The following is a 23043-nucleotide window of genomic DNA, read 5'->3' on the forward strand; positions in this document are numbered from 1 at the left end:
ATTAAAGTGAAAGAGAGGTTAAGAATACTTTGTTTACTGTGTCTCATCTAATGAGATTTTATTATTCTTATTTCTACTAAAAGATTATTTCTAATAATATTTCTTTCTACTTCACTTTTATGTTGGTAAATCTTAGATAATTTAGTTACATAAGGGTAATTTATGTACAAAATAAAAATGAACATAAATTTTCATTCTAAGTTACAAGCTTTTAAAATGCAGTTCTATAAAGATTTTGCAATTGTTATTCCTATTTATTGTCTATATAAATTTATAGGAATTTTACCTGTAACATATCTTCCAAAAAGTGTTGTCAGACCTCAGAATTCTTCTGAATTTCTAGACAGTTTGTACATAAAAGGATCAGGTGAGTGACTTCTAAAATTTACAGTTGATATGGTTTATATTTTTATTAATTTTCCTCTTTATAAACTAACAAATAACTGGAGAAGAACTTGAAGACTTCTTTCTTTGATAACATGTACCTATGATTTTTCACTTTGTTATGCTGGTTTAACTTTTTAAAATAACTAAATTATGGAATAAATATCGTACAATATAGTTTTTATGAACTAATTATAATTTAACTCCAGAGACTATGCAGTGGAAGAATGAGTGGTTCTGCTATTTACAATCTATCACTATATCACGAAAAAATCATATAAGTGAATGCACAGTAATTCAGAGATGAATATCTATAGTGAAATGAATCACCAGCATATACTATTTTTTGAACATTATCAGGTTCTTTAGTTTTTGCATGCAATGCTTCTTTTTCAAACCATAGCGTTCAAAATGTTTATAATTATAGGTAACTATAAACAATTGTAACAGAAAGATAAAAATAGCTGCACATTGTCTACATTTCCCAATTAAACATTTTATGTATTAATGAGTCAAGTGCTATAAGTGTTGGGGCGCAGGGCATTTGTCCAGGAATTGCAACGGTCCAAACCGTACCTCTCTTTGTTATAACTGTAAAGGTGTGGGACATAGAGCAAAAGAATGTTTAGAACCACAAAAATGTTTAAATTGTGGCAAAGTCGGCCACCGGACCGGAAGCCGGTTATGTGGTACGGATAGACATGAAGATAATACATATTAATATGAATAGAGTGGCGTCGGCACAAGACCGTGTGGAAAGTGGCTAACGACAGAGATGCAGACTTCCTATTGGTTGTTGAACCAAACCGTAGAATGGTTGCTTTTGGTGGTTGGATCACGGATGAACTTTGTAACACGGCCGTATTAAATATATCGAATCGATGGGCAGTCGTGCAAATCAAATATGGCAGAGATATACTGGCCATACGATTATCGGTGTGTGTAATCATATGTGGATAGATTTCGCTGAATTGTGATGACGAAAGATTCGAAGAATTTCAGAATGAACTTGAAGACACAATTAGAGCAGAAAGAGAACCGATCATCTTATCGGGAGATTTTAATGCTGAATCTGTTGTACCTGGTGGCTCGAAATCTTCTCGCTGTGGCTATGAGTTGGCGGCAATGCTCGGTTTAATCAATATGGAAGTCAACAACACGCCAAGGGTTTGTTGTTCGTAGGTCATAGTAGAGGCTCTGTGATAAATATAACTGCTGTTTCGGAAGAGAGTATCAGTAAGGTCGCCTCATGGTGCGTGTTACAAGAAGAACTCACAGGTGATCATCTAGCGATCTTCTTCGAGGTCAATCTGGGCCAGCCGATTGTACAAAGAGAGAGATGGAGTTGGCAACCTACAAGGATACAAACACGATTTTTTGTTCAAGTGGTAGAAAGGAAAACAGAAACATGCATAGATAGAAATCCAGATATGTTTCTAGCCACTATGATCGAAGAGTATGACAGGATTCGATCGCCATCGGGCCGTTCGCGAAGATATATATATATATACTGGTGGACGCCAGAAATTGCTGAGTTGAGGGTTTCGATGTGGACGGCACGTAGAAGAGTACTAAGAGCCAGAAGGAGCTCATTGGATATGTACACAATGAGCTTAAACGAGCAAGTAACCTTTAAAAACTCTTGGAAAGAATTCTGCGCTCTGTGAAAGTCGCTAAGAGAGCCGCATGGAAGAAACTGGTTGCGGAGTTAGAGGATGATGTATGGGGATGGAGTATTAAATTGTTATGAAGAGGTTCGGTGCGCCCCTCTCCTCGCTTACTCGGGACCAAATCGAACAAGCGATTACAAAACCTTTTATTACTGAAGAAGGCGACTGTGTGGTTAAACCAGATTTTGATAAGAGAATCCATCTATGGATTTTTCATATCCATAGATGGATTGCAATGGGCAATTACCATATCAACCCAAAAAAGAGCTCAGGCCCAGACAGGGTACCAGGCATATTATTGAAAGAACTGACCAAGAAATTACCGACAGTGTTAGAAGTGTTAGAAGTATTGAATGAGGCTTTGGAGAAGGGAACCTTCCCCACATCTTGGAAGTCTTGGAAGATTGGTTTTAATTCCTAAACAAAATGCGAATAACATGGCAGTATCATATCGACCGATCTGTCTTCTATCAAAGATTGGCAAACTGTTTGAGAGATTGTTGACGGATCGCATATAGGAGGAGGTTGTAACAACCGGAGGCCTATCTCGGTCACAATATGTATTTCAAAAAGGAAGGTCGATCGTAGATGACTTACAAAGAGTGGTGTCGTGGGCGGATGGGTGCAGAGCGAGCACCTGGAGAACCAGACAGATTCCATTAATGGTCCTCCTGGATGTCCACAATGCGTTTAACATCTCAGTGGCGGACGAATTAGAGAAAAGAAATGTTAGCGCCTACTTACGGGGGGTTATTTGCGATTATTTGTACGCAAGAGAATTGATGGTTGAGGCTGAAGACGGAGAATGTAGGTTCCAGATGCGGGGGGGCGTGCCCCAGGGCTTTGTATTAAATCCCCTCTTCTGGAACATTCCATTCGACGACATTTTGAATTTACGATATCCACTGGGAGTGGCTCCAATTGCGTGACACCAACGACCTGGCATTGTTGGTGTCAGGTCGGTCCAAAGAAGAGGTGCAGCAGAAAGCTAACAGGGCGATCGAGCTGGCGAACGCATGGCTTCTAAATCGAAGACTCAAACTTGAACCAAAGAAAACTTAGGTCCTAACAATAGTGGGCAGAAGGAGAATCAGAACCATCCGTGCACGTGTAGACGAACATAGACGAGATGACCTCGCATATGAAATACCTTGGGATGTGGTTGCAGCAGTCGAGGAAATATAGCAAGAATATTGAAGAGATTATGACAAAGAATGAAAAAGCAATTTTCTTAGCAGGCTGATGGAGCCCGAAAGCGTCTAAATGAAAATTGATTACAGCCGCCGCAACTTCCATAATACTATATACCACACCAAAGTGATATTCAATATTCAGCGAAACAATAAAAAGATAAATGCGCTGCAATGGAGGATAAATCTTAAGATTACATCTGCGTATACAACGGTGTCTACTGTAGTAATGGGAGTCCTCACGGGAGTCTCGCCGATCCATCTTCAGGCGAGGAAGCGCTTACGCATCTATGAGAGAATGAGTCGGCAAGATGCGAAGACATACTAATGCAGGAATGGCAGGCCATGTGGGACACTGCCCAAATGAGCAGCTGAACAAAAAAGTTGATCTTCAGACTGCGCTTTTGGTTGAAGAGGGGACACGGGGAAATGGGGGCTACAAAATTTCATACAGAGCTGGCAGAATAGCAAATGAGAACAGATGGCCTTGACTGATTTTTGTGAGTGAAGCTGCGTGCACGTGATAGAAGCCTTTGAAAAAATATCACATTAGGGTGTTGAGAGCCAGGAGGATTGATAAAATTCTAAAAGGTGAAATTTTAGGGTAAGAAGGACAGGACAGAATTTATAGGAGAATTTTGTAAAAAGACAATAAATTGATATTAAGATGTCAAGGTTTAGTTAATTTGGTTATAGAGGGTAGAAAGTGTAGTAAAAGAAGTGGAATGAAATATACGAATAGATATCTGCCATGGTGGTAATTATGTTATGGTAAATATAGTACAGAGGAAAAAGGAATGGAGAATAGTGATAAAATATTCAAATAACTTACGACTCAATGAACACTTTTTAAAAGCTTCTTTATACTCAGTGTTTCAGATTTTATAAATTTATATGAATGTTTGTTCAACGCTACTCGGAAAATGATGGCTAGTCATCAAAATCTTTAATCAATGAAATAAATTAAATAATAATGTTGCAAGGGTTTTTGTAATTAAAATATATATAAAATGAAGTCTAAAACCTAAAAAAAAAGAATTTGTCTTTCACTTTATATGATAGCCACTAATTTGAAATAATATAGAAACCATACTCAGTTATAGATGTTATATGTAAATGCTGTTTGCAATATAAGGCTTTCAATAATTTGTTTTTGTTAACTTTTATATTTTACTTCCTAAATAATCGAAGAATATTTTACACCCTAAGTAAGAGAATTGAACTTTTTTGTTGGTAGAATTTTATTTCATTGGTGCAAAAGATGTTGAACCAAACCATTCATTACTTTTGTATTCTTTTATATAAGTAAAGATAGGTTTCAAGCTCATTATAAACATTCTAACTATAATAAAGTCTTTTATAGAAGCCAGTTATTATAATTTATTATAATGTAAAATTTTATTATAATTTAACGTTTTCTTTTAATCATATTTTAAAATAAATAGAATGTTTTATTGTTTTTTCTGTTTTTTTATTCTCTTCACATTTGTAGGTCAATCTCTTGGTAAGGATTTTAATATTTTAAGGTATAATTTCATTCACAATAGAGCATTATGTCTAAATAATGATCTACTATTTATTTTAAAAATCTACAATTTTAATTTTTTATTACTGTTTTTCAAATTAAATCCAATCCTTATTCTTTACTAGTTAGACTTATTTCCATTATTCTTTTTCAGTTTTGTAAAGGAAGTTTGATTGATGGTCCTGTCATAAATTTTTCAAGATAACTAAAATCTTAAATTAAGAATTACGAGCAGGTGGTTTGAAGATATTTTACATTTTTTATCATCACTTTGCTTAGCAGTAGTGGAATGTAATTTTTTTTGATGATCTGTTCATATTTTAAATGAAATCTAAAAAAAAAGTAAAATAAAATAACACTTGATAAACAAATTGCCAAAAGACTGTCTTTAAAAGGAATATATATATTTTTTTATCCTCCTCTAATTTTAACTTTTTGAAGTTGGTACTTTTTAAGTATTAATAAATTGTTGGTAGCTATTTTTAATTTTAGGCCAACTACAAAAAGCCAAAATTTTAAAGGAGAGACTGAAAATATTACCTTTCAGTTTTTAAAGTTAGTTTCTTAAATTTTTATGTCTTATTTGTTATAAATAAGGCATTGAAAAAGATTTAAAAAATTATTAAAATAAGAAAAAACCTATTTACATTATTGCTTAAAGATAGTGAAATAATATTATTTTAATGATAAAGTAAATAAATATTGTTTAATTGATACTGTAATAAGATGAATTACTTTTATTGATAACTCCAGTAACTTTTGTTTTAAGAGTTATATTGTCAAAAAAATGAAAAGAAAAAAGACTATTGTGATCATTTATTGAATTTATTAAATTTAAACAGTTTTTAAATAATTTTTTTTTCCTATAACATGTAATATTTTGTGTTTGTATTATGTTCATTAATTAGTATTTTTTCATACTGAATGGAGAACAGTTTGTAGATAATATTATTTTCAACAGAAAGTGGTGCATTAATTTGTGGCTTTATGCTATGTGTCATGATTTTTCTTATGACTGTGATGAATGTAAAAGATTTGAGTTACCAGTGTCACAAGCCAGAATTGTTTTCCTTGAGAATAATGACATTGATTATAAAACGAGTCCCTGTGATGAATATTGTGAATGTGTAACTTGTAGGGCTATTCTTTCCTGAATTTCAGCTTGTTTTGTAATACTCACCTTGGTGAAGAATACAACAGGAAGCCATTTCACTCTTTATTCTTAAAGATAAATATGATATGTAATGCTTGTTATTTTAGGGAATGGCTACACTAACTTTCTATTTATAAACGTGCATTCTTTGCTAAAAAGAATTGTCACTTTTTCTTAAAAAATAACAACATTCACCTTTATCAAACCTGACAATGGAATTGTTTTCATTTAACTCAACAAAATACTTCAGCTTATAAGAAAGCGCCTTATTATGTTTCCATTGCCATTTTTAATAAACTACAGAACCATTTGAAAAATTTTACACAATTTATTTAAAACAATAAAAAAATTTTCTTTTGTGGGAACAATATTCTCTTGTTGATGAATTTTTAAGTAATACTAGCTGAAAACAAAACAAAAAACTTGCTTTTTCGGCACCCCATTTAGTATGTACATAAATATGTGCTCAAAGTAATTTTTAATTGAGGCTTCTGAAATATTTTATAGAAATTTTTTATATTTAATACATTATTTACCTTAACATTATTTCATGTGTTTGAATTTAACTAATTAAATATGAATTTTAAACACATCTACTTGTATTTTTATTTTATTTGTTTTTATATTTATAATTTAGATTATGTTGACGTGATCTATATAATGTATTTTTATATATTAATCAGAATAAAAATTTACTTATTTTATTTATTTAGTAACTTTGTCTTCTTGTGTCAGACCATCAAAAACCACTAAATTATATAACACCTAACATACTTAATAAAAATTGTAATATGAATAGAATAAATTGCTATTTATTATTTTCCTCAAATTTAATTCCACCTAATGAAACATATAAAAAACAACTGCACATATAAAGTAAGATTATAATAAGAGAATACTACTTGTTTGTAGGGTTGTTTTATTACTTATGTATGACTATCACTGGCTGTAGTGTTACATTGTGAACAAAAAGTACTAATCATTAGAAATTTATTCCCCAGCTGTTAGCTCTTTTCCAGGACTTTTTTCACAAGCTATGACTAGTAACAGGTTTATTTATTGTAATCTGTAGTATGATTAATTATGTTTCAGATTCACCATTTAAAGCATCAAGGATGGGATTGATAAGTTCTATAATTAATCTCATTGCTCATACCTGGTTGATGTGGTATATTTATCATGAGATTTATTTATTCATCTTAAACCACTCAAGAACTTGTTTTGATAGAAATGCTTGTTTATTAATAGCAATTCTTACTATGCGGAGTTTTACAAGTTTATTGAGTATTATTTTAACAATATTCTATAGAAGAAAAAAGATTGTTGGATGTTTAAATCTACTGTATAAAATATTAGCAACAAAATACAGAAGACAACTGTTACGATTGTCTGTCAATCTATACTACTATATTTTATGGGTCATTTTAAAATTTATTGTGCTTTTATTTCTTTATAAAGCAAAACATATACTTCAATATGCATATTTGTTATCTTATACGATCCCAATTGTGATTCAAAATATAATATCTGTGTTGTGTGCAGTGGCTGGAGATTCATTGTTACTAATGAACAGAGAATTGCAAAATTTAAATGATGTTAAGTGTTCTTCTAGTGTTCTAATCTTTCACATAACAGAAATAAGGCAACTACATTTTAACGTGACAAAATTGGTTAATTCAATTTCATACTGTTTTGGATTTGATATTATAGCATTAATGTTAAATTTCTTTGTTCAGAATGTTTTATTATTGTATATTTTATTTTGGAGTGTGAGTAAGGAACAGTTGGTTCCTGGTGACAGTTTGCATCAATTAGGACTTACTTTTGAAATTATAAGTGCATCCTGCGAACTAGTTTATCTGTGCTACAATTGCAGTAGAGTTTCTTACAGTGTAAGTAACTTTTTCCAGTCAGTTGTTTATTTCAGAGTATAAAAACTACTTAATATGTTTCACAATGTTTTTCAAATATAAATCTAGTTAACTCTATAAATATTCTTCCATCAAATCAGCATTCTCAAAATATAATATTGGAGTCATAAGAAAAACAAGAAACATGCCGAAATGTATTTGATCATGATTTGAAAATGTTAATTTACAAAATGTTAAACAAAACAATTAATTATGGGTTTTTCAAGAAGTGTGCAGTTCATATACTGATGATTTATAACTTACATACGGGTAAATTCTACATTACTATTTTTTTTTTTTGTCTTCAGTCATTTGACTGGTTTGATGCAGCTCTCCAAGATTCCCTATCTAGTGCTAGTCGTTTCATTTCAGTATACCCTCTACATCCTACATCCCCAACAATTTGTTTTACATACTCCAAACGTGGCCTGCCTACACAATTTTTCCCTTCTACCTGTCCTTCCAATATTAAAGCGACTATTCCAGGATGCCTTAGTATGTGGCCTATAAGTCTGTCTCTTCTTTTAACTATATTTTTCCAAATGCTTCTTTCTTCATCTATTTGCCGAAATACCTCTTCATTTGTCACTTTATCCACACATCTGATTTTTAACATTCTCCTATAGCACCACATTTCACAAAAGCTTCTAATCTTTTCTTCTCAGATACTACGATTGTCCAAGTTTCACTTCCATATAAAGCGACACTCCAAACATATACTTTCAAAAATCTTTTCCTGACATTTAAATTAATTTTTGATGTAAACAAATTATATTTTTTACTGAAGGCTCGTTTAGCTTGTGCTATTCGGCATTTTATATCGCTCCTGCTTCGTCCATCTTTAGTAATTTTACTTCCCAAATAACAAAATTCTTCTACCTCCATAATCATTTCTCCTCCTATTTTCACATTCAGTGGTCCATCTTTGTTATTTCTACTACATTTCATTACTTTTGTTTTGTTCTTGTTTATTTTCATGCGATAGTTCTTGCGTAGGACTTCATCTATGCCGTTCATTGTTTCTTCTAAATCCTTTTTACTCTCGGCTAGAATTACTATATCATCAGCAAATCGTAGCATCTTTATCTTTTCACCTTGTACTGTTACTCCGAATCTAAATTGTTCTTTAACATCATTAACTGCCAGTTCCATGTAAAGATTAAAAAGTAACGGAGTTAGGGAACATCCTTGTCGGACTCCCTTTCTTATTACGGCTTCTTTCTTATGTCCTTCAATTGTTATTGTTGCTGTTTGGTTCCTGTACATGTTAGCAATTGTTCTTCTATCTCTGTATTTGAACCCTAATTTTTTTAAAATGCTGCACATTTTATTCCAATCTACCATATCGAAAGCCTTTTCTAGGTCTATAAACGCCAAATATGTTGGTTTGTTTTTCTTTAATCTTCCTTCTACTATTAATCTGAGGCCTAAAATTGCTTCCCTTGTCCCTATACTTTTCCTGAAACCAAATTGGTCTTCTCCTAACACTTCTTCCACTCTCCTCTCAATTCTTCTGCATAAAATTCTAGTTAAGATTTTTGATGCATGACTAGTTAAACTAATTGTTCTATATTCTTCACATTTATCTGCCCCTGCTTTCTTTGGTATCATAACTATAACACTTTTTTTGAAGTCTGACGGAAATTCCCCTTTTTCATAAATATTACACACCAGTTTGTATAATCTATCAATCCCTTCCTCACCTGCACTGCGCAGTAATTCTACAGGTATTCCGTCTATTCCAGGAGCCTTTCTGCCATTTAAATCTTTTAATGCTCTCTTAAATTCAGATCTCAGTATTTTTTCTCTCATTTCATCCTCCTCAACTTCCTCTTCTTCCTCTATAAAACCATTTTCTAATTCATTTCCTCCGTATAACTCTTCAATATATTCCACCCATCTATCGACTTTACCTTTCGTATTATATATTGGTGTACCATCTTTGTTTAACACATTATTAGATTTTAATTTATGTACCCCAAAATTTTCCTTAACTTTCCTGTATGCTCCGTCTATTTTACCAATGTTCATTTCTCTTTCCACTTCTGAACACTTTTCTTCAATCCACTCTTCTTTTGCCAGTTTGCACTTCCTATTTATAGCATTTCTTAATTGCCGATAGTTCCTTTTACTTTCTTCATCATTAGCATTCTTATATTTTCTACGTTCATTCATCAGCTGCAATATATCGTCTGAAACCCAAGGTTTTCTACCAGTTCTCTTTATTCCGCCTAAGTTTGCTTCTACTGATTTAAGAATTTCCTTTTTAACATTCTCCCATTCTTCTTCTACATTTTCTACCTTATCTTTTTTACTCAGACCTCTTGCGATGTCCTCCTCAAAAATCTTCTTTACCTCCTCTTTCTCAAGCTTCTCTAAATTCCACCGATTCATCTGACAACTTTTCTTCAGGTTTTTAAACCCCAATCTACATTTCATTTTCACCAAATTATGGTCGCTATCAATGTCTGCTCCAGGGTAAGTTTTGCAGTCAACGGGTTGATTTCTAAATCTTTGCTTAACCATGATATAATCTATCTGATACCTTGCAGTATCGCCTGGCTTTTTCCAAGTGTATATTCTTCTATTATGATTTTTAAATTGGGTGTTGGCAATTACTAAATTATACTTCGTGCAAAACTCTATAAGTCGGTCCCCTCTTTCATTCCTTCTGCCCAGCCCGTATTCACCCACTATATTTCCTTCCTTGCCTTTTCCAATGCTTGCATTCCAATCTCCAACTATTATTAAATTTTCATCTACTTTTATGTGTTTAATTGCTTCATCAATCTCTTCGTATACACACTCTACCTCATCATCATCATGGGCGCTTGTAGGCATATAAACGTTAACAATCGTTGTCGGTTTAGGTTTTGATTTTATCCTTATTACAATGATTCTATCGCTATGCATTTTGAAATACTCCACTCTCCTCCCTATCTTCTTGTTCATCACGAAACCTACTCCTGCCTGCCCATTATTTGACGCTGAGTTAATTACTCTAAAATCACCTGACCAAAAGTCGCCTTCCTCTTCCCACCGAACCTCACTAATTCCTACTATATCCACATTCACCCTATCCATTTCCCTTTTTAAATTTTCTAGCCTACCAACTTTTTTTAAGCTTCTAACATTCCACGCTCCGACTCGTATAATGTTATTTTTTAATTTTCTGGTGACCTCTTCCTTAGTAGTCCCCACCCGGAGATCCGAACGGGGGACTATTTTACCTCCGGAATATTTTACCAAGGAAGGCGCCTCCATTATTGCTATGTGAAAATGCAGAGAGCCACATTTTCTTGGAAAAAAAGCAGCTGTAGTTTTCCATTGCTTTCAGCTGCGCAGTACTCAGAGGACTGAGTGATGTTGATACGGCCGTTTAAGTCATTGTGACTCACGCCCCTAACAACTACTGAAAGAGCTGCTGCCCTCTTTCAGGAATCATTCCTTAGTCTGGCTCTCAACAGATACCTCTCCGATATGGTTGCACCTTCGGTCCAGCTACTCTGTATCCCTGAGCACTCAAGCCCCCTCACCAACGGCAAGGTCTCATGATTCATAGAGGAGGATATACATTACTATATTTGTCAGATAGTACATTCAGAATTAGCTGCTCTGGCAATTCAAATAACCTTTTCATAATCTAGAGTCATTTCAGTATCCATTCCTTTGACTTATTTCAGATATGTGTTTTCCTATGATGAGCATCACATGTTTATGAAGACACTTATTTCTCATATAGATCATTTATATATTTGAAAGACACTTTTCAATTGAAATTCCCCCACCTGTAGTTTGAATTAAGTCAATCATTTCATTTGATACATTATGTTTTGGCTCTGTACCCCTCCAGAACCAAAAGAACTCAGGCTAACTGTTGCTGTTAACTACAGAAGTTCTTGAGGATTTCAAAGAAATATATCTTGCTCACCAAGAAAATGTCTTTGTAAGTTACCACAGATTGGACTGTAAATAGATATTGCTTTTAGGGTTTCAGGAAAGCTAAAATTGCAATGCTACTGCGATGGGGTTATTCATACATCAAAACAACCAGACATTTGTAATTATGTCATTGGTTTCAGTATGTTGAAGATGAAAATGGGATTGCAATCATATTATTTTATTTTAATGACAAGGCTTGTTTCCATTGTATGGAGCATTCATAATAGTCATATATGGACAGTTAATACTCAAGCATAAAATTGGTGTTTAGTCCTTGTAAGGAGGTTAAAACTTCCTATTGCCACTATATTTTAGACAAACTTTTTTTAATGGTAAAATTGATTGAAACTTCATCCATAAGCTAAATACACTGTTATAGAGATAAATAAATGAGAATTTGATTTCAGCAAGATGATGCTACCTGTTACATTCTATTGAAATAACAATAGAATCTTTTATTTTGAAATAACAGTTAGAATCTTTATGGATGTCAATCACAACCATAAAAATTTTTTGGTCATAGTTGACCTAGAAGAAGAAATAGACCTAAAGTTTGTGGTTGCCAAGATTTCTAGATCTTACGTAACCAGCCTTTTTTCTTTTGGGAATATCTTAATGTGTATTTCTTCAGAAAAATCCTCACACACTGGATGAACTGAAAATTAACACTGAGTGTGAGGTTTCAAACATTACTAGACAAAACATTATGAAGAGTTGTTACAATTAATTATCATGATATTAGGTAAGAAAGGTTTATTATAATGTCACAACAGATGTTTGAAAGTGATTTGAGTTTGTGTGATCTGGATATTTTTATAACTGGATTATTATCCTATGAACAATAGTTAAAATGTATGTAGTCAAAATTTAGGTTGTTTCCTTTTTGAAATATTATATCTTTCTTTAACATAGATTTAATCAGAAGTGCACTTTCCACTGTATACCAACAACTTACACAAAAGTAAACAAACATAAATTTAGTTTCTGGTTTATTTTTTTATTTGCAATGAAAAAAAATCCTCACTTAATAACTCACTCAATAAAATTAAGTGATAATATTTTACTCATTAAACTACAAGTAAGGGCATACTTTTATAAACTACTGTATACAAAACCAATACTCTAGTACTATATCGACTTATAAAAACATTTCTCTGTTTTTTGTGTTAACTATTTCCAGTCTTAATGAAACTATTATTGAATTAAGTCAACAAAAAAATATTTTTAATCATAATTATTTTAACTGGGTCTCTGAGAGATGATTTTAGAATTACATGTTTTTTTTAATTGTATAAAAATACTGATACTTTGTTAGCAGCAATTCTCAACCTTCTTTTTTTAAATTTATTATTCGTATAAGATTTTTTTTTTTTTGTCTTCAGTCATTTGACTGGTTTGATGCAGCTCTCCAAGATTCCCTACCTAGTGCTAGTCGTTTCATTTCAGTATACCCTCTACATCTTACATCCATAACAATTTGTTTTACATATTCCAAACGTGGCCTGCCTACACAATTTTTTCCTTCTACCTGTCCTTCCAATATTAAAGCGACTATTCCAGGATGCCTTAGTATGGTTCCAGGATGCTCTTCTTTTAACTATATTTTTCCAAATGCTTCTTTCTTCATCTATTTGCCGAAATACCTCTTCATTTGTCACTTTATCCACACATCTGATTTTTAACATTCTCCTATAGCACCACATTTCACAAAAGCTTCTAATCTTTTCTTCTCAGATACTACGATTGTCCAAGTTTCACTTCCATATAAAGCGACACTCCAAACATATACTTTCAAAAATCTTTTCCTGACATTTAAATTAATTTTTGATGTAAACAAATTATATTTCTTACTGAAGGCTCGTTTAGCTTGTGCTATTCGGCATTTTATATCGCTCCTGCTTCGTCCATCTTTAGTAATTCTACTTCCCAAATAACAAAATTCTTCTACCTCCATAATCTTTTTTCCTCCTATTTTCATATTCAGTGGTCCATCTTTGTTATTTCTACTACATTTCATTACTTTTGTTTTGTTCTTGTTTATTTTCATGTGATAGTTCTTTCGTAGGACTTCATCTATGCCGTTCATAGTTTCTTCTAAATCCTTTTTACTCTCGGCTAGAATTACTATATCATCAGCAAATCGTAGCATCTTTATCTTTTCACCTTGTACTGTTACTCCGAATCTAAATTGTTCTTTAACATCATTAACTGCTAGTTCCATGTAAAGATTAAAAAGTAACGGAGATAGGGAACATCCTTGTTGGACTCCTTTTCTTATTATGGCTTCTTTCTTATGTTCTTCAATTATTACTGTTGCTGTTTGGTTCCTGTACATGTTAGCAATTGTTCTTCTATCTCTGTATTTGAACCCTAATTTTTTAAAATGCTGAACATTTTATTCCAGTCTACGTTATCGAATGCCTTTTCTAAGTCTATAAACACCAAGTATGTTGGTTTGTTTTTCTTTAATCTTCTTTTCTACTATTAATCTGAGGCCTAAAATTGCTTCCCTTGTCCCTATACTTTTCCTGAAACCAAATTGGTCTTCTCCTAAGACTTCTTCCTCTCAATTCTTCTGTATAAAATTCTAGTTAAGATTTTTGACGCATGACTAGTTAAACTAATTGTTCTGTATTCTTCACATTTATCTGCCCCTGCTTTCTTTGGTATCATTACTATAACACTTTTTTTGAAGTCTGACGGAAATTCCCCTTTTTCATAAATATTACACACCAGTTTGTATAATCTATCAATCCCTTTTTCAATCGTATGAATAATAAATAATAATAATAATAATAATAAATAATAGTAGCATAACATTGAACTATTAAATATGAAATATGTCATTAGAATAGAAAGAGAGTTAAATTCAGAATGGTAAAACAACAAAAAATTAAAATCTTTTTTGAAAGTATTGATTTATTTAATAAAAAATGATGTATTACAATTTTTTAGTTCTTTTTTTTACAAAAACATTTATTTTATATTATACTTTTACTTACATTACTAATTACCATATTCTTTCTGGAAGACAATAATTCAGAAAATTTGAGAAGGTTGGTGCTGCATGATTGAAACAAGTAAAGAAATATCTGGTCCAGTTGAACTTAATTTTAAACACAAATCTGGGTCAATGTTCAAATTTAAACAATTTTTTTTTTGCTCTCACCATAGCAGAAAATCAATTTTCAGAGTGATATTTGGTAGAAAATGAAATTAAAAATTACAGTGTTGTTCTGGACAGCAATGATTATTTATTTTTAACCTTTAGCCAAAGTTCACAAACTATAATTTAGTAAATTCCATTTATAATCCTCCATCACAAATAGTTCTATAAAAAATTCAGTTTTGCATTACGAGTCCCAGGAGTAATATCCAGTATGAAAGAATTTTGTAATCATAGGAATTCAGAATAACCTTCTTTATAATATTCTTCAAAGTTTAAGTGAGAATGAGTGAGGATATAATTTTCTGTAACTGATTTTACTTTGGTGGTAGCATCTCCATATTTTCCTGTCAAAGTCTGAGCACCATGCACTGCATCCAATCCAGTCCATTTTTTGCAATGAAGTCATCCAGCTTTTTGAATATTTCCTCGGCAGTAGTTTGAGTTGATAGCCATCAAAATTAAATAATCCTCTTTAATTCTGCTTTGAAATAAACATTGCACATAAACCATAAGTTGAACATAGTTTCTTACATTTGTGCTCTAATCGAGTTGTATTGTGAAAAAAATCACTATTTTTAACTTGTCCAAAAAACGTTTTTTTCAAAAAAGAGTTCCCTTTAATGTTTAATGCCATGCTTTCAATTCTGTTGTGCAGTATCATTTGACAATGGTATCATATCTAGCTGTTTAACTGATGACTCATCCAACATATAAGTCACTGTATCTTTTGCAGCAGGTAACAACAGCTGGACATTGCTATTCATTAAGTTCACTTAGAAAAATTACTCAGCTGCTTTTTGAGAATTGTCTGCAAAAGATAACATAATTTCTTTGTACATTTTATCTCTGATAATTTTCTAACAAACTAATCCTTAGGTTTGTTTTCTAATGTTGAGCATGAACCATCATTAATGAATGATGTTTATATTTTGGTTTGAAAGAATTTCAAAGCAGATTACAGATTGAGATTCTGGCTCAATTGGTTTAAAACAAAGAGCCAGAACATTGTTGGAAAATATTGGACAGTAAATCCAATATTAATGTACTCAGGATCATATTTTTTTACAACTTTTTGTTTTTTAGTAGGAAAATGATTACTCACCGCAAAATCTAATTTTGATGTAGAGGTTGATTGTATAGGGTTTTTAACTGATGATGTTTTGTCCGTCATTTATTAAGTCATAAGTAGCTTTATTAAGCTATTTATCAATGTTGATTTTTTTATGTCAACTAAAATAACTGAACTATACCAAATTAATTCAAGCAAAGTATATGTATGTATATAAGAAAAGAGTCCATTTTGAAATACGTATGCCAACAGTAGCACTTAAATTTTATCAAATAAAATAGTAACACTATAATATTTTCAAATAAGATTATTACAGAGTATGTAAAACAGGAAGCAAATGCATTTGTCTGTCTATCTGTAGGATAATCACAACCAACGCTTAACTGCTGGAGGAAAGTATGACAATTCTTTTACAGTAGCTATTAGGAAATTGTTTGTACATGTGCAACACAGTGCATGTATGAGACTGACAAGTTGCTACATGAACCAGTCAGTGTTGCTTGTTCATTCTTGGTAGCTAAATAATTGATATTGTTGCTATAAATAGATAATTTCTTCAAATTAAAGGAAAAGGAAACACTTGATAAAATACTTTTGCAATATATAAAAAAAATAATTGAGAACTGCTGGATCCACTGTATTAATAATAATAAATAAATTATTTATAATAATATAATTAATAATATAATAAACATCTGTTACACTAATAGTTTTGTATTACAATACAACATTTTTGTATTGTGTCTGTTTGTGTACCACTTTGAGGAGCTTTGCGTACCACCAGTAGTACATGTATGAAAGTTTGAAAACTGCTGTTTTATAGTATTATTATTTTTTGGGGTTGGGGGTTGAAGTCCAGGAAAATTGATTTGATTTAATCATTTAAATGAATTCCCTGTACTGATAAAAAAAAACAATTGGTTGAATTTTTTAAATTACTCTTAGAGATGATTCAATACAAATATTAATCTGAAATATATAATCTAAAATTTCAAAAATAAGTTTATATGGCCCATAATTTTTGAAAATTTTTTTATAAAATGTTTATTAAATATATTATAAAAGATGAATGACTTTCAAATTTCACAAATTGCTTTTTCCAAGCAACCTTTTGGAGCTAGTTGAAAGGATTTATTGTTATTCTTCACTCCTGAAGAATAACATCTTCAGAAGTGACTTATGTCAGGTTACCAACAACAATTATGTTTATGGGACTTAATGTGTATATGTACATACACAACTGCTATTAGAACTTGTAGCTGTAATTGGGAGAAGTTATTGAAATACAACAAACAAAATGGTAAAAATGAAAAAAATACACCTCAATTTTATAATTAAAAAATAAATTAATGAAATGAAATCATAATAAGTAGCTTGTGGTACGGTTGAAAGAATACCATCTTTGCTAATCAGAAGACCAAATAATTGTTATAAAACCAGAACAAAAATAACAAGAAAAAAATTTATAGCCCTCTTATTAATGTAAAAGTAAAATTAAAGGCTTATTTTTAAACTAAAATTGAAGACTGCTATAAAGAACACTTTATAGCCTTTACATTTCATAACATCTGTGTAAAGATGCAAGATCAAAACTTTGGTAACAAATGTACCACAGTTTTGATAGGAACTGTAATAATAGTAGTAGGAACCATAATAGGAGTAGGCACTGATATCAAAAACTATTTAAAAGGTAATTCTCACTCCGATTCACTGTAATAACTTTTCAGAACATTACTGTTAATTGGAAGCCAGCAATCTATCATCTATAATAATTAAAATAAACAAAATTTTAAGAGTTTGAATGTGGGTCTACTAGGATAACATTAATTGTTATGTTGGCTTATCTTATATGTATATATATATAAATTAAATATATTTATTTTTTTTTATCTTTTATGATCGCATAGGATCACTTTAGCTGGCTAATTAACCAAGTCTCTTCAAAGGGACTGTTTAGGCCTTGCAGTCCTTACAGTATTTTTCATATGTTTTCATCTCCGTGTTTTTTTTGGTGTTGAGAATGTTCATGTTGTGAGCTTCTTTCTTGTGAGTGTGAAGCAAGTTTTTTGTCCTAGATTTTTTCATTTAATTTTATCTTGTTTGTGGTGTCTTCTGGTGTAAGGCCAATTTACTTCAGATCTTTTCTTATTTCTCTGATCCATCTGCATCCTGACTTGGCGCTTTTCAAGTTGAGGTTGTACTGTAGTAGCTCTTTCAGAATTTTTGAATCTTGCATCCTCATGATGTGTCCAAAGAATCCTAGTCTCCTCTTATGCATGGGATGAGTGATGAGTTCTAACTCTTTGTATACAACTTTGTTGGTAACAATTCACCACTGCCCGTCTTCTGGTACTTTTTATTGATGCAGGTTCTCTTCCAGTTCTTTCAATTTTCTGAAGTCTGTCAGTCTTTGATTGTTCATTCAGGTGAAAGAATGTTCCTGCTGCATATGTGGGTTTTGGTTTTATAACTGTTTTTCAGTATGTTATTTTTGCATTTATGGATGGATATTTTTTACTGTAGTTGTACCAGGTTAATTTTGGTGCTTTAGCTAGTTTGTTTGTTCATGTTTGGATTGAGATTTTTCATTTAGGTTGTTTGTTATTATTTCTCCAAAGTATTTAAATTGAGTTACTATTTAGACTTTATTAACATTTATGTTTACTTCTTATAATTGTGTTAGTTATTAGTTAGTTAAAATAAAAGTTAATTTTGAAATAACATCTCTTTTTAAAGAATTTTTGGCTTAATTTTGAGTTATCCTTAAATTCATTACATGTCTTATTAACTCTTATTAATTTTTTTGTTTTTAAGGGTGAAGAAGCACTTTGATATCTGTGTCGATTGAGTTGTATATTTTACTGGAATCTTGAATGCAAACAGCTGGTAAGACAATGATTAATTTACTTTTATTTATAGCTAGATCTATTTAATTTGTTATATGTTCTAATACTTTATTTATGAGTAACTAATTACTTATAAATAAATAAATTCCTTTTTTAACAGTCTAGGTAGATAAATTATTTCAATATATTTTTATTTCAAACATATTTTTAATACATACTAAAATTTGGACAACATAGAATTGACTTATACATTAACACCTGTTATCGTTTTCTTTAAAATTAGTTTAATGTTACGCAAGTGATGTTACTAAAAATTTTAAATGCAATTAAATTTATTTTAGGATTGAATTGTATGGAAATATTTCACTCAGTTAACTTATTGAATGATTATTAGTGTCAAGTTATTTTTACTGTGAGTTTGTAATGATAAAATTTTTCAAAGAATTACAAAGAACTTGCTTTCAAAATGCATGGAGGTTGTTCTTCCAGAGACCTATTACAGCTAATTATGTACTTTCTTCCTTGAATTACCAGTAAAAGACAGATTTCTATCCAATTTTTAAAGTAGGTAGTTTATCATTTTTTAATTCTTAAAAAATTGATTTGCAAATATTTAGAAATATTAAAATAATTATAAACTATCTTAAACTTTAAATTTCATAGACTATGGCATGAAGTTTTATTTCAGATTAATGGATTTGTGAGCCAAGTCATTACTGGAAAAACTGAAATAACTGGTATGGGACTCTTTGTTGTCAACATGAACTTATTGTTAAAGGTATGTGAAAAATGGTGATTGTTTTTCATAGGGAATATGAATGTTTTAATCAACTGTTTGTCTAACTCATATAAATGAAATTGTACCTTTATTGTCAGTATAAAAAAATTTGCTCAGAGTGACTCAAAGAAACTTAATTTACACATCTTTGAGAAGCAGATAGCCATAATAAATGTGTGCTACTTATTTCAGAGGTGTGTATGGGGAGAGAGACTAGACTAAGGAATGATATCTGAAAGGTGGCATTCTTATTTTTATCCGCCATTGTTATTGCTGTCGTAAGTTTGTTAACAATGCAGTGTCATAATGCCTCAAAATTGTGTAAATGATGCGAATCCCTTTTGTTATGTATGTGGAGTGTTTACTGTAAAATCAAATAAAACAACATTACACCTTTAATTAAAAAAGCATATCATTTTTACTTTCAGTGTAAAATTGATGATCAGGATAAGATGTGGGCTCCCCATATCTCATATAGTATGCACTAATTGTTATTTAAGAAGATGGCTGAAAGGTACACAGAAGGCTTTGCCATTTGGTATACCTATGGTTTGGTGTGAATAAAAGGATCATGTAACCAATTGTTACTTTTGTTTAGCAAACGTGTTCTAAAAAATCTAAACATACTGTAAAATATCCTTCAGTACAATCTGTAATCAGGCCTGTACCACACAGTGAAATTATTCCAGTTCCTGAGCCACCTGTGAGTGGATGTTTCGAAAGCAGCAATGAAGAAGCAGGCAGTATTGAAGAAGACAACAATGATTTTGATTTTGGATTATTTTCCAATAAGCCACATCTTATATCACAAGGTGAATTAAATGACTTGGTTAGGGATTTAAATTTATCAAAAAAATCACGTTGAACTGTTTGGATCAAGACTGCACAATTTGAATTTACTTTAAAAAAATAAAAAAATTTCAGGCTTTCAAAGCCGATGAAAAGAACTTTCTCAGTACTTTATTCATGAAAATAATTTGGTTTATTGCACAAATACTGATGAGCTTGCATGTAGGACAAGTTCATAAACCGGAGGACTGGCGTTTTTCATAGATTTGTCCAAGTATAGTTTAAAAGTGGTTCTACTACACAATGGTAACAAATATTCTTCAATACCTATCGCTTATGGTATTAATTTGAAAGAGTTATATGATGTGATGAAAGACATTCTTAAAAAAATTAATTATAAAAAAATATGGCTGGAACATATGAGATGATTTGAAAGTTATAGCTAGCTATTTTGTTAGACATGCAGTTAAGCTATACTAAGTACATTTGTTTTCTTTGTGAATGGGACAGCCGAGCTAGGGATAAACATTACGTTAACAAAGAGTGGAAGAAACGAGACAACTTAACTCCAAACGGGAAAAATATTATTCATGAGGCCTTAGTAGAACCCAGAAAAATATTTTAATCCCTCTCCATATCAAGCTACGACTAATGAAAAATTTTGTAAAAGCAATGAAGAATGATTGTTCCAGATTTTTGTACATCAGGCAGAAATTTCTGAATGTAAGTGAAGAAAAAATTAAAGAAGTAATATTTGTTGGTTTTCAAATAAGACAGTTGGTCAAAGATGATGTATTTAACTCAATGTTAAATAATGTAGAAAATGCAGCGAGGGCTTCACTTAAAGATGTTTGCAAAACATTTCTCTGCAAACAAAAATTCCGACAATTACCACAGAGCTATGAGATGTAGTATGTCTTTGAAAATACATTTCCTTCACTCACATGTGGATTTTTTCCTGGATAACTTCGGAGACATAAGCGAAGAACATTTTGACCAAAGCATTTTGGTGATGGAAAGCTGCTATAAAGGAAAATGGAATACTAATGTGCTAGCCGATTACTGCTGGACATTATTCAGGATGTTACTGAGGATACTTATAAATGAAAAGCATCAGCAACATCATTCTAACACATGTATGGCTGTGCAAAATTATAAATTTTACAGATTTTAAGAATATTTCCCCTTAATTTTTTTTTAAGCATAATTTATTTAAAACTAAGGGTATAGAAAAATTATATTTACAGATTTGTAATGTATGCGAAAAAGCAATTCAATAAATGGTATATCACAAATAGAGAAACATTAAAAAAGTTTTTTTTTGTCTATCAGTGTAATCAATTTGATTATAAAACAAAAATATGTTATTACGAGCAATAAGTATGATAATTATTTTAGTCAGGCTAGATTCAAAGTGCAAGCCTACAATAAGTAAAGATCTCTACACAACTTCAGCAGAAGATGAGGTGATAGAAAATACATTTAGAAAACTAGTTGAACGAATAAAATAAAAAAAATGCTAATGGAGGTGGCAATTTGGTAATAATTGCAGATTGAACTGTCAAAGTAGGACTAGAAGGAGAAGGGAAATAGTTTGGAAGTACGGGCTCAGTCAGAGTTATAAGGAAGAATTAAGCTTCATGGGAGCATTAAGTTTATATGGGATGAAATGCTTTTTGTGTGTTTGGATTAGTATCAATTATAATACTAGTTAAAGGTAACCCATTAACATTTTCTTTTAATAAAAGTAAATTTAGAAAAATATACTTTATACAAAGATGATTACAATTCATTTTTAAATATTGTAAACAATGTTGAATATTTTTTAACAACAGAATTTTTTATACATCATCTCAAAGAAAAAATTAAAATATTTATTTGGATGTAGTACTTTATGTTAGAAAAACACAGGTAATAAAAAAGGAAAGTGAAAAAAGAAAAGAAACCTTTGAAATGTGTACCTGGCGAATGACTGAAAGTTATCAGGGCTGGTAATATTTGAAATGAAGAGGTTTTTTGAGGAGCAGGAGAAGAAAAAATATGTAGCAGAATCTTGTAAAAGAGATGAACAGGTTTTGTGAATTTGATAATAAAGGGGTAAGCAGCAGGGATAAAGTACAGAGTAGATAGAGATTAACATAAAAAGGAGATCACTTAGGATGTAAGATTGTGGGTATGTTGTATGAGTGATTAGCCTAGAAATAACCTTCTGTTAATACTTAAAATAAAACTACACTTGTAAGTTTAAAGAAATTTAATTTTTTATTTTTCTAATTTCCTGATTTCTTCATTTAGATTCCTGCTTCATTTTTTCACATTAATTTTGCAATTGAATTGCTTGAGTTCATGAAAACATATTGCATAACAATACGATCTTGAGAAAGATAGTGAACGGCATTCCTTATTCCTGTGCAAACTACTCTTCAATCCATTATGTATTACATGTAGTCATCAATCTGTTATAAGTAGAACACCCAAGGGGATTCATTATGATTTAAGAAAGGGTATTGTTATGAATTTTCTGTCATTTTAGTTAGTACTTTTTAGAATTTTAAACTGATTAAATTTTTTGTCAATTTTCTAACACTAGCTTTGAATTTACTTGACAACAGTAAGGA

General features: G+C 31.2%; 1 long non-coding RNA gene across 1 annotated transcript; it reads left to right on the forward strand.

The window, feature by feature from the left end:
* The first annotated feature begins 275 nt into the window (after positions 1-275).
* LOC142321106 (uncharacterized) lies at positions 276-19615 on the forward strand. Its single transcript, XR_012755583.1, has 3 exons — positions 276-367; positions 18827-18898; positions 19547-19615. It is a non-coding gene; the product is annotated as an uncharacterized LOC142321106 (long non-coding RNA).
* The last annotated feature ends 3428 nt before the right edge of the window (positions 19616-23043 follow it).

The sequence above is a fragment of the Lycorma delicatula genome, chromosome 3 (assembly GCF_047948215.1).
Source record: "Lycorma delicatula isolate Av1 chromosome 3, ASM4794821v1, whole genome shotgun sequence".
Lineage (NCBI taxonomy): Eukaryota > Metazoa > Arthropoda > Insecta > Hemiptera > Fulgoridae > Lycorma > Lycorma delicatula.